A 13,630-nucleotide genomic window follows, 5' to 3' on the forward strand; every position below is an offset into this window, starting at 1 on the left:
GTGTTTCTGGAGCCATGCCCTCTCCAGCATCCCCACAGGACGGTCTTTGGCTGGCTGGGGGCTTGGAGAGTGGGGGGCTGAGGTCTGGAGCTTTGTGGGGTGCAAAGGTGCTGAGCTGCTACAAGCCAAGTCTGCAAGCGCAAAGTCCCTCTCTGAGCCTGGGGTGGGTCCCTCAGGCAAGGTTACCGTGCAATGAATGACAATCCTTCTAGATGGTAGTGCAGGGCGACAGATGCCTGCTGGACACACATGAGAACCTCAGGGGCCTGTGCACCTGTAGTTCACAGCTCCTGCCACCTGATGGCAGCATCACTCCGAGGACACGGGCAGCGAGGGCTCAGGACACAAAATGAGCTCTTGGAGCTTCTCTGGAACAAGAAGTCACTTCAGTGTCTCCCTGAAGCGGCTGCTTTAGGAGCTGTGACATTTCCAAACCATGAGTAAGTAAGGGCAACTGACTCAGCAACAGGGATGATCAACCGAGGACAAGGGAAACACCTGTGAAGAGTTCCAGCCAGTTTCCTTCAAGTAAGGATTTCAATGTTGCATTACCAACCCAGGCCCTTTGCATCACTGCTGCCTCCACCCCCCAGTGAGTCTGTCTTCATTCTAATGGAAGTGGGTCCTAGAAAAAGTCAGAAGATGAATTCCTGGACCCACGTAGTTGCTAATTTTCTGTATAAATGAGCCTTAGTTTCATTATCTGTGCCTTTTTGTAGGATTTTGAGGCTCTATGGAGAGAGATATAAAGGATATTTGTGAAGCCTAAGGTGCTGTAGGCCCTTTAAGGATTTAGCATCTTAGTAAAAGCCAAATAAGTAAACCCTTCAAACACAGAGACAGAACTTTTCCAGTGTCTGCAGAAGACTGTGCTTGCCTGGTTTGAGTCAGAAAGGTGAGTGGCTGAGCAGGAACAAGTTCTTCAGTCTCTGCAGATCTCGTGGATTTAAAGCTCCGTCCAAACAATACAGACTCCAGAGGACAATCAGGAAAACCTGTATTTTCCTGTTAATAATAGCAAACAAGTGTACTGCGCCTTAGCGCTCACAGATTGCCCCTGAGAACGGAGAGGGAGGAGCTCATTCTCTCTCAGTGGAGAAAGCAGGCTCAACATGGGACCTAAGGCTCAGGGTCCCACAGTGGTCAGGGCACAGGCAGATTATGGAGTCTGACACTGGCATTCTTTGTTTTGTGTGCCCCCCAAAGACTGTGTGCCCCTCAACTCCCAGAGAATCACGTGGGTGGCTCCTTTGATCCAGCCAGAGCCAAGGGCTTCTGCCCCCACTTCCTCACCCCCAGTATGCGCCAGTGGCTTTTCCATGTCCCGCCTGAATGGCAAACCAACCTTTGCCTTCAACTTGAAGGAGCCGCTGCCTCTCCTCTGAGCCGCACCTTCCTGCCACCCAGCCCAAATCCTAACAGGCAGAGTCGTGTGCAGCTGTGAGCCACGCGGAGCCATGTGCACACGCAATGTGGAGGGGTGGGGACAGCAGACTGGACAGAGGGGGCCATGCTCACCTCAGCAGAGGAGCACAGAGGGCAAGGGGGCACAGCGAGGTGGAGATCAACTGGGGTCAGGGGCAGGCTCCTTCGGGCGCCCGGGTGGCTCACTCATGAAAACACCTGTATGTTCCAGAAAGCCTTCCTGGGTAGCGCCAAGCAGAAGGAAGCCCCACGCGCCAGCAAACTCTGTCTCTGGTCTCCCCAGTGGCCCCACCCCTAAGATGCTCTTAATTCACACTAGCCTGTTGCTTGTACTCTTAACCTGAGATGCACAGACAGGTTTTGGGGGGAGTTCTGGGGACTTGGGTCAGAAAAACACATTTCCGCTAACTCTATACGAATCAGGGATTTCTCTCCCACACCCCCCACTAGTGTTAGGAATACCTGGACTTCTGTCTCTCATAAAGTCGAGGTGCATTCCTATTCCATCCATGGCCGCAGGCACCCTGAAATATCGTTTACACTCATTCCACCTTGGAAATTATGATAGTTACTAGATCCGCCGCTAGATCCGGTCGTTGAATGCATTATTGAAGAAGGTGGTAGATTGCCATGTCACAAACATGTTTCTTTGTTTTGATTCTTTCAGTAACGGCATTTCAGCAAAACTGGCTTCCTTTGTAATCCTACACGTTTCAGTTCCTGCATTTGGGCACATTGTGACAGAGGAGTCAAGGGCAGGCTGCTCCCAAATGGGCCATTTTGGCATAAGGACTCTTCAGAACCTTTTGCCCCTCCTTAACGACACAGAAGACTCTAAATTTTTTTTTTTTTAGTGTTTTATTTATTTCTGAGAGAGAGAGGCAGCATGAGCAGGGAAGGGTCAGAGAGAGAGGGAGACACAGAATCTGAAACAGGCTCCAGGCTCTGAGCTGTCAGCACAGAGCCCGACGCGGGGCTCGAACCCACAAACTACACAGAAGACTCTAAACTGGGGATCTTTCCCAGAATGAGAGTTCTGAGCAGAGATAAATTCGATCTGAGGGACCCATCAGTCTGGCAGGGCAAACATCTAATCACCAAACATCTGTTCTCCCCCCTGTCGCCCTGTGAACTAGTTTCCTTCCCTCGGAAGTCCCAAGCCCCTGTCCCCTTCTTCTCAGTTCAGGGTGACGTACGGCCCTCATTTTGCCCAACTGTCTTCGGAATTTCCGTGTCTGTGTGCATTCCCCCTATAAACGCTATTAAATTTTATGTTCTCCTGTGCATCTGTCTCACATCAGTTGGACTCTTAGTCCGGGTAGAAGGACCGTGAAGGGGACAGGAGTTCATAGGGTTCAGCAGAGGCCCCGTAGGGTCCTGGGCACAGAGAGGTCTGGGACCCCTGACCCAAACCAGTCCTCCAAAGTGTCTGTGTCCAGCCAGGCTCCCAGCTCCGAGCTCCCTGTGTGCAGAGGGGCTCTGGGAAGAGGCTGAAGGGTGAGGTGCCTCTCTCCTTGAGCACCTTCGTGTGCCAAACTTGTATCTCATTACATCCCCACAGGAATCGGAGAAGCTGAACAGGCTGTGCGTACTTTAAAGATGGACACACAAACGCTCACACAAGTAAGTAGCGACGACCCCCGCTCCTCTGTGGCCTCCTGGTGCCTCTGCGGAGCCCCGTCCTGGCGTGGGGCGAGCCGGGCCCTGGCGGACACAACCAGCTGTGTGACGGGCCGGTCGGTCCTCCGAGAGCCTGAGCCCACGGGCCGCGGGGCCTTGTCGTGAGGACCGATGAGAGTGTGTGAAGTGCCTCATGTGGTCCTAGACCCGGCGGCTGGATCCCAGAGAGCGGCTGTCCTCACTGTGACAGACGGGGCCAGCACACCTGCGTCTGCTGCGGGGATGACAGGCCAGTGCTGAGGCCTCCCTCCCACCGGCAACTGTTGTCATCAGAAACAGCCAAGGACTCTGTTCGCTCTCTTTCTCAGCGTCTGTCACCTCTAAAGGCCAGAGGGAGTCCCCGTCCTGCCCGCGAGGCACCCAGGCTGGAGGGGACGCGGGGGGCACATGCAGGCGGGTCAGTGGTCCCGGGCTGGCCTGGCTGAGCCCCTGGGGCCGAGGGCGAGCCCATGACGCCGTGTCTGTGAGCATGTGTGATTCATTTTCCTGCGTGGTCGGGGCGGCTGAGGCGTCCCTGCTGCACCTGGCAGATAATTACACTGAGACACATGTGGCTGCCTTGCCCTTCCCCCCCCCAAACCATGGGTGTGCAAGAAGGGGTGCGGCTGGGGAGTATGGGGAGCATGTGGCCCCTTACTCCCCTACCTGCTTGACAGACACGGGGACAAGGGCCCTCGCTTGCAGGCCCAAACCTGGTTGCTTTGTGGGAGGCCAGAAGCCAGACCCCGGGGGCCGTGGGGAACAGGCTCGGGGTTCTCTGCTGCACCCCCAGAGCCTGGAGGGGCCCCAACAGGAGCCGGGCTGATGGGAATCCCAGTGCCTCCCTGGGTCGTGGGAGGTGGTGGTGGGGAGGGGTCTGGCCTCCTAGGTTCCTGCCCCGAGCTCCCCACTCCCACCTCCTCGCCTATTTCCTTCTCTTTCTGATTAAAACCTTTTCTGTTGCGTGACAAGATTTTTTTTAATGTTCCCAGGGGAAATACGGGAGACAGTATATATAGCCTATGAACCTCCTACGCTGTTTTTTTAAATTAAAATGGTAGTGATTTTCACTGTAATCTTGAATTTATAATTATGTTATGTTGACCAGCGTAGAAGCTAATAAAAATAAATCAAAACTATAAACATATTAAGCTTGTTTTGTTTTGTTTTGTTTTGTTTTGTTTTAAGAGAAAAACAGACTGCTCAAGCCTAGGGACGCTATGACTTCGATGTGAAATGGTCCCGGAGCTGAAGGAGGAAGAGCCTTGACGCACCCATCAACGCGAAGGGAAAATACGATCTTCCCAGGAGGGTCCTGGAGCAAGGCCCGCGGGAAAGGGGGGTGTCTGCGGAGCATCTGCTCAGCACCCGTGGCACGTCGGGCACCGGGGTGACCTGGCTTGGCTGGTCCTCACTGGGAGCAGGCGATGCAGGGGCTCCTTGAGGGCCCACCAAGGCGGGAGGGATCCGCATCCTCAGCGGACCAGTGGGGGGGCTTCTGGATCTGCGGATCCCCTCCTGGGGCCCTGGAACTCAGTGGGGTGCACGGCAGCCTCTTGATGGTCCTTCCCTCGGCCCCCCTGAGTCAGGGGGGATTAGCATCTCTCCCCTGAGCAGGGGCCCCCCCCCAGTGGTGAAAGGATGGGGCGGGGGTGGGGTTCCAGCTGCTCCCAGCCTGGGCCACCCCCACAGGTCCCCAGCCTGCTTTCGGAGCAGTCTCCAGCTCTGCCCCCTGCACCCTCCAGCCTCCTCCCCCCTCTGGCTCCCCCTCACCTTCCTCTCTGCCTCGCCTCGGGCCTGCTCCTTTGTTCTCTTCCCTGAGGTCTGTGGCCCAGGAAAGCTTCTGCCTCCCTGTCGGGCCCATTCATCCTGCTGCCTGGCCAGCTCCCTGGGTATCACTCACCTCCCTCCCCTCGGCTCCTCCCTCTTTCCTGGAGCAGTGGCTGAGGCCCCTGCCCCCGCAGGTGCACACCAGACCCCTGAGCCCCTCAGCAACCCCAGTGTGTACCTTCCCGCCCGGGCACAGCCTGGCACAGCCCGGCCACACGCACATCCCCACCCTTGCCATGAACATCCGCCCCCGCACAAACACAGGCCCCAGCGACGAGCCAGCCTTCCTGTCCTGAGAAGCAGGGCTACCTTGGCCATGAACCCACAAGTTCTTTGGAGGAGGCGCCCCGCATTATTGGGAAGTTCAGCAAACCACTCGGGCAAGGGATTCACGAGGTCCAGGTCCTCGCAGTGCTCCGGGCGAGTGCCCTCGAGGCTCCTGGGCCGCTGGGCCTGGCCAGGTCATGGCCTGGGCGCCTCTCTCACCCTCCTCCTCCCAGCTTGCTGACGCCCTTTGGCTCCTCTCTTGCGTCCCTTGCCCCCTGAGGACACCACCGGGGGATGTCTGTGCGCCCTGATTCTAACCACCCCACCCACTCTGCTTGCGGCTGTATTTATACCCCAGCCCAGTGTCTGCCCTGTTTCCGTCACACACAGGCCCCAAATCCCTCTTGCCCACTGCATCCCCCCTCCCCCCAACCGGCCACTTCTGGCTCTGCTCTGCTCCTCATGGAGCTGCCTTGTAGGGGAAGCCCTGCTGAATCCTTGGGCACAGACGACACGTCCCTGCCTGGGATGTTCTGGATCGCCTCTACTCTCACGTGGAAACAGTTTATAAGGCCTCCGAGTCCATGCAAGGCAGCCTCCTATCTTCGCAGTGGGGAGAATGGAGGCTCGGAGAGGAGGCCTCCCTGCACACAGCTCCCCGCACCGGACTGCGGACGGCGTTCACTTGCTTGTCTGAACTCACGATCGGCCACGCCGTGTGAACGCTTTTCACAGCCTGGCCTCATGGTGCTGATGGCACGGGGCTGGTCAGGGGTCAGAGCTGGGGACAGTTCTGCATGGGGACCACAGGGACACCGTCCAGCTTCCTCCTGAGTGTGTGCAGAAACCCACCCGCCCGGCCACAGTCACAGGTGGATCCAACACCCCTCACCCAGGAGACCCCAGCCTGGCCATCTCTGAACATTCCTCTGTCTGTCTGTCTCTCTCCTGGTAGCCTCTAGGCTTTGCGAGGGAAACACCTCTGCTGAATGAGAAGGCCGTTGGCAAGTCCTCAGGTGAGGCGGGTGCCCACCCTGGGGTCCTTCGGGAATTTCCATCGGCTGGAAACGACAGGAGGGCACTAGGGTGTCTTCCTGTGGGCACAGGGACCAGGGGTGGGTTCAGCTAAAAGCAGATGATGCAGGAGCCAGAGGGAGAAGGGGGGACCGAGATGGCCTAGGGAGGGAGCCAGTCGCCAGGAGCTGAGTCCTCACAGGGAGGGGTCAGTTGCTGTCATCCCTCGGCCCCTCCTCGCTCACCTGTCTCCACACAGAGAAGGCGGTGATGGGAGAAGGGACCACTAGACTCAAGAACACAAAGCAGAAAGATGAGGGCAGTGGGGGAAAGAACGGAAGCCACTGAAGAGGAAAGAGTGAGCCCCGAGGCCCGGGCCCCCAGCCCTCCTGCTGCTGCCCTGCACACTCCAGCACAAGCCATTACAGAGAACAAACTACGTTCTTGTCTCCGGGATGGATCCCCGGGGCGGGAGGCAAATTGCCTGCCTCGTGCATAATAAACCAGGCGTGGAGAGGAGGCTGGTCCTGGTGCCCGAGGGGGGCTGCGGTAAGGGGCGGGTGTCTCAAACCCGTGTAACAGGCTGCTCTCCCCCTGCCCCGCACTCAGTCCACACACAAGGGGGCAGCTGTGGCACGCCCCAGAAAACCACCCCAGGCTGGGAGCCTCGCCTGCAGTGCCTTCCTTTTTCCCAGCAGGAAAGGTCCCTGCTCAGAGGTGACACCGTCCTCACTTTGAACCCTCAACAGTTACAAGCAATGGCTTTCTCTTCCCACTAAAGCAGCACCGTGTTCAGATTCCTAGGGTCTAGAGGTTACCTCGCAGGTGCATGCGTCTGCATACAGCTCTGCCTCCGCTCTAGGGCGGCACGTTTCTGAAGCACAGAGACCATCATGTGGTGTCTCCACACCCCGGGGACTTGGCACAGAGTCCCGCGCCGAAGGGCTGACTAGATGGGGCCAGAGGCCCGGGTCACCAGTCTGTCACACATCCTTCTCCACTCACTGCCGGCTTCTGGAACCTTCTGTCCCCCCCGAGAGTCTACCTGGGGGGAGGGGCTGCACGCAGGGCTACCCACTGGGAGGCTGGCCATCCTCAAGAGGGGTGCAGGAAGAGCACATCTGAGCCCAATCCCTGCCCAAAAGGGGCTCCGGGTCTCACGAGGAAGCCATGCAAACGCACAATGCCAAGTTCATGGAGGAAAGCAGGGAGCCACCAGCTTTTCCTGCCGTTCAGTGTGTCTGTGACCCGGAGTGCAGGGCTGGAAGCACAGGGAAGGAGCACGTAGGCAGAACCCATACCTAGACGAGAGCAGGGGCCAGGGACAAAATCACCAGGAGGAGCAAAGCCCAGGGTTTTGTAGGATGACCAGGAGTCAGTTAGGAAAAGACACAAGCGGATGGACATGCGCTTCAAGGAGGAACCACCTGTTCCAACGAGGCAAGAAATGGCACGTCCCTCACCCCCAGGAACCGAAAGTGGACTCACAGATGGTTCACTTGGACCCCAGGAAGGGACTCAGCAAGACATGAGGCTGGAGACAGAGGGGGCCAGGTAGGCCTTGGAGGCCCTCAGCCAGGTTGCTGATGCTTCATTTTGTCCCGACCTTGACGGGGAGCCATGGAATGATCTCAGGGATGAGAGTAGCACAACTGACTTGCAGTTCAGAAGGATTATTCCAGCAGCAGAGTCAAGTATGATTTAGACGGGGCCAGCCTGGAGATGGGAAGACCGGGTCGGAGGCTGTGGCATTAATACGGACAAGAGTGATGGAAGCCACACACCAATGCAGCGCAATGGAAGCGGAGAGGAGAAGCCAGGCTGGAGGGGGAGTGAGCCAGGAGGGCGGGATCGGCAGGTCTGGGTGGTGAATCCGGGAGGGTGTGGAAGGGGAGAGACACGAGCCTGGTCCCCAAGGTGTTAGCAGAGGCCCTTGGGTGAAAGGTGATGCCATTCAGGGAAGAAAAAGTGGGTTCCGTAGTTAGAGCTTGTATTTAGTGCTGGGGAGGATTCAGAAAAACGGAGGTCAGCAGCTCTGAAGGAGGCCGGCTGGGGACAGGTCCTTGACTCAGCAGCCTAACCTTGGAGCTTAGTAGGTCAGATTTCCCTCCATGGCATGGGTTGAGGGAGATGAGGTCCAGGACAGAACCCTGGGGAAAGCCTACAGTTAAGAGACAGGTAGAGGAAGAGAAGCCCCTTTCTGGGGAGTGACCAGAGAGGCAGGGGAAATTTGAGGTGACGCACAAAGAGAAAGAGGGAATTTCAGGAGTGACCCCTGCCCATGCTCAGTGCTGCAGACAGACAGGTCAAGAAAGTGACAGGACAAACTCCTTAAAGGACCAAAGGGTCACTGGGTGTCCTGCATTGCCCACCAAGGTCATCTCTGCCTTTCATTGTCTCTCAGCTCCTTTACAGTCCTGGAAATCGTAGGGCGCACATGACTCAAGGTCCCGTCCGCGCAGATGCCGGCGAGCATGCTTGGTAGCGCTTGCTGCACAGACCGGTTTGCATCTATTTGTAAATTCAGCTCAGAATTCCTGGCTGACCCGTGTCTAAGTGGGGCCTTCGGGATTTTCCTTTGAACCAGGTGGAACGTCTTATCAGATCTCTCATTAATTAATGGGTTAAACACAGTTTTTGACACATGTTCACTTTATATTTGTAGGGAAGTCATGACTTAACGTTTGTTTAAAAACGGGTCGTGTAGCAGAGCAACTGAAAAGTGACCAGTGGGCTGGGTGACTGAAGTCCGGGGAGTTTGGGAGGTGTAGCAGATGCAGGTGGTAGACCTTAGCGTGCTGGGGCGTGCCTGGAGGGGACGAGGTCGCTGTCGGCTGGGAGGCATCCTACTCCGGAAAGAAGGGCATTCCTCTTCCAATTGTCCGTGGACCTTGGTAAGCTGTGCTGGGTATAAAAACAATGCCAAGCATGGGGGAAGGGGTGCTGTGAGGCCTCCAAGGAGGGGCACTTAAGTTGGCATGGTGAGTGGAAGACTTCCTGGAGGAGGTGACTCCTCATTTGAGTCTTTAAGAGTCAGGTAAGTCTTTTTTTTCCCGTGATATTGGAGGCCTGGAAGGAGTCTGAGGTGCTTCACTGAGTCAATGCCAAGTACGAGGGAAACAAGCTGTGGTAGGAAGGCCTCAAGGCCACAAAACCCAGATCCTGGCTCTTGCCACCGATTTGCCGTGACCGTTACAGATACAGAAGCCGCGTGTTGGGGGAGGGGGTCTCCTACTGGTAATCCAGGTGGCTCAGCGACTTCCAGTTTGGCTTCCCCAAAGGACCTCAGAATCTCGTGCCCCTAGATGTTAGTGCCTACAACCACTGCCACTTTCAAGTCCCATTTCGCTCATAACTATTCCCCGATTTTTGCCCAACAAAAAAAAATGTGATGGTGTCTCCCTGTGCTCAGGAAGGGTAGGCATTGTTGACGGGCCTGAGATCCCTGAATCAGACCCATGCAAGCAGCCGACACACCTGAACTCAGATCCCAGGCCTTTCTCCTCCATCTTCTGGAAAGCCAGGGTTTCTATGCTTGCCTTGAGGTTGTTTTTTGTTTTTTTGTTTTTTTTACCCCCAAGGAGATTTTAAATCTGAGAGGCGCCTGTGCCCAGCGCAGGGTCTGTGTCCTCCAGTGAGGAAGGGCAATGCCTGAGCACTGAGGTCTGTGTCTCCTTTCCCACCCTGGCGAAGAGCTGCCCTTTCAAAGAGGGATCTGGGATTCCAGCTTCTTTTCATGGCATGTGGCCAGGACCAAAGAGACAGGCATCAAAAAATTGTTTTAATAACTGAAGAGACTGTTAATAGCCTTTAGGTTATTAGAAGGAGAACTGGAGCCCTGGGGGCTTTGAGGCCAGAAGCTTCCGGGGCTCACGTGCTGAGCTCTTCTCTGAGCGGGCCCAGCGGGTACTGCGCGGAGGAGGGGCCGTTTCCTTTAAGGCCTAGCTTCAGGGGCGCAGTCCTCTGAACGGTGCGTGTGATCACACATGTGAAGGGTCTGGTGCATTTACTTAGTATATGCCCACTTCTCCCCTACCCTAAGCACCGCCCCCGCCTCAGGTGTTTCCCTGAAGGAAGGGGTCCAGCACTTCACTCCTGGACAGAACGTCCCAGAGAGCAAGGAGGTCAGTGAGGCCGCAGTGGGAAGTGAGAAAGGCTGCACTATTTTAGGGAAAGTCTAGTTTTCCAGCACTGATGGACGAATGAGGAGCAGGCTTTTTTTCTCCCAAGGGGGTAACACGTCCTCAGGGAGTCACTGTGGGCGCCCTGCTGTGGGAGGCGGACTCTGGGACACGAAGCATGGAATTGGGGAGACCCCGTAGCCCCTGCAGGAGTCAGGGCTGCGCTGAGGGGCTGCTGGCCCTAGGGAATGGGCGGAGGCCGCCGGGAGGGAGCGATGAGATTGGGACGCACGCTCGTTTAATACCCAGCCGTGCTAGCCCTCTCTCCAGCTAAGGAGGCAGCACCATTATTCCCCTTTTAAGGGCACAAGAATTTACACCCAGAACATTTCAGGAGCTTATCCAAAGTCACATGGCTCTGGGGCGCCTGGGTGGCTCAGTCGGTTGAGCATCTGATTTCGGCTCAGGTCATGATCTCACAGTTCGTGGGTTTGAGCCCCGCGTTGGGCTCTGTGCTGACAGCTCAGAGCCTGGAGTTTGTTTCAGATTCTGTGTCTCCCTCTCTCTCTGACCCTCCCTTGCTCACACTCTCTCTCTCTCTCAGAAATAAATAAATAAATAAAAAACAAAGTCACATGGCTAAAATGGAGCACGGACTAGAGTCTTTACCTCCTGAGGCTCAAGCCAGGGAGCAAGCAGATCTAGACCCCCACAGGCAGATCTGGGACACCGTGATGTCAGGGGGGCCCCTGAGAGGCTCGGTCATTTGAGCGTCCGACTCTTGGTTTCAGCTCAGTTCATGATCTTACGGTCAGTGAGCTCGAGCCCCACATCAGGCTCTGCAATGACAGCACGGAGCCTGCTTGGGATTTTCTCTCTGCGCCCCCTCCGCTCTCTTTCTCTGTCTCTCAAAGTAAATAAATAAAATGTTTGAAAGGTTCCAAGTAGGCTGACCGCTCAGAGCACTGCCGGTCTCGGGCACCCAGGAGGACTGAGGTGGCCACGGCTGAGCTGCGGGGAGCCACGCAGCCCTCTCACTGCGACTCCTGGGGATTTCAGTCCGAGAGTCGGGCACATTCTCTCGCTGCGGTGCGCAGGATGTCTCCAGGGGCAGTGGGGGTGAGATGGCCACCACCCCCTCCTGGGGAAGAGCCCAGAGACCCTGTATTCGCTGCAGGTGCGGAGGCATGGGGCACGTGCTGAGGTGTGGCACTCTCCCTGATCAGTGGGGTGCAGTGGGAACACTCTCTTCCCACCGACCGTTCTGAAGGTGGGGTGTGGGGGAGGAGACTCAGGGACCCATGTTGCAAGGGAGAGGGTTTGCAGAACCAGAAATATTAACTCAGAAAAGAGGTGTCTCTGAAGAGACATGATGTCGTGGCAACCACCACAGTTCAATATCAAAAGGGCCGCGTGGGGGGGGGGGGGCTGGCTCCCCAGACAGCGCTGCCCTGAAGGCTGAAATACAGCCATTGGGTGAAAATTGCAAGGAGGCAGATTCATGCTCAGTAGAAGGCAGCAATGTCTTCCAATTAATCCTGCCAAAATAATAGAAAAGCCTGTGTTTTAAAGTGGTGATAATAAATTAGCAATACTGCACGTTTACATCTATTAGGTTGAACCATATAAAATTGCTGATGTTCAACCATTTCTGACCTAGAAAAACAGCACTTTCATACAGCCTGACTGACTCCATTTTCCCAGCTCAGAATAATTCCCAAAGTCCTTTTAATGGCCCGCAGGTCCTCCCAGGATCTGCTCCACCTGCCTTTCCAATCCGAGTTCCTCCCACATCTCAGGGAGCCCGCAGCAGACCCCTCGCGGGGCCTTGAACTCTCCAGACTTCCTGCCTCAGGGCCTTTGCAGTTGCTGTCTGCTATGCCTGGAATATTCTTTTCCCAAACCTACCCTTCCTCTTATCTTATTGTACACCCACCCCCTCTTACCACTCCTATCCACCCCCTTCACCCGTTCTCTGTCTCCCCCTTGCACACGCCACTATCTGACATTGGTTTATCTTCTGACCCCCTTCACTGTCCTGTGAGGGCCGTGAAGGCCGGCGCTCTGTGTTGCCCAGGGTTTGGAACAGTACCAGACACATAGTAAATGTTCGATACATATTTTTGGCACAGATGAGGAAACTGAGGCCCGGAAGGGTCCTGTGATTTTCCCAGAGGCACAGAACCGGTGCCTGGAGAAGCCAGAGGGAAGATCCAGCACTAGATTCCCAAGTCCAGACGCCCCACTTTCTGGGCCCAAAGGTCTTGATGGAGAGCCTATCTCGGGGCGCCTGGGTGGCTCAGTCAATTAAGCATCCGACTTCGGCTCAGGTCATGATCTTTTGGTCCATAAGTTCGAGCCCCGCGTTGGGCTCTGTGCTGACAGCTAGCTCAGAGCCTGGATCCTGCTTCAGATTCTGTATCTCTCTCGCTCTCTGCCCATCCCCCGCTCATGCTCTGTCTCTCTCTGTCTCTCAAAAATAAATAAACATTAAAAAAAAAAAAGTTTGGTGGAGAGCCTGTCTCTGAGACCGAATAGGGGCTCCTGTGTTTGGTCTAGTTGGAGCAGGTGCCCCGGAGGTGCCCTCGACTCCTGAGTGTATGATCCCATCAGAAGGCGCTGGGAACACAGCGTGGTCTTCTCCCAGGTGCCCGACCGGGAGTGTGGACACGAATCCTCCTGGAAAGAGGTCCCCACCAGCATCTCTTCTGGGGACCCGCAATGTTCATCTGAGCCTCAGAATATGAAATATGCCCCAGCTTGCAAATGAATGCAGGATGTGTTTGCATAGCGACCACCAAGAGAGCAGTATTATGTGGAGAGGAACAAAAAGACAAAGCTCCCCCGCTCAATTCTGGGAGCTGATGGCTCTGCTCTCCCTGGGAGGCTGCCTCTGTGAAGCTAATTACAGTGACTAAAGGAATTGGAAAAGTGAGGAAGTGATCTTTCTCCTCCCCCAGGTTCCTGCTTTGCAAAGAGCTGGTCTTCTGGTTTTAGGGCCTTGGGGGCCGGCCAGATAGGCTCCCTCGCACGCTATCAGATGGCCGCTCCGGCTGCCCACTGCCCGTATGCAGCGTGCGTGTGTGGGGTCAGGGCACGCCGGGGGCAGTAAGGTGCGCAGCGGGACGCTGCAGTCTCAGTGGACCGAGGTCACAACTCACGTTGGAACAGCAGTTAGCCATTTGCGAGGCATTTTGTACATCCCATTGCACTGAGGACTCGCAGTGTTTCACAGACCAAGAAAAGGTAGCTCAGAAAAGCGCGCCTACTTGCCGGGAATAGCAGAGGCATGAGGCAGTGCAGGGGGGAGGGGG

Source organism: Hyaena hyaena, unplaced genomic scaffold, assembly GCF_003009895.1.
Source record: "Hyaena hyaena isolate Hyena2069 unplaced genomic scaffold, ASM300989v1 scaffold_766, whole genome shotgun sequence".
NCBI lineage: Eukaryota > Metazoa > Chordata > Mammalia > Carnivora > Hyaenidae > Hyaena > Hyaena hyaena.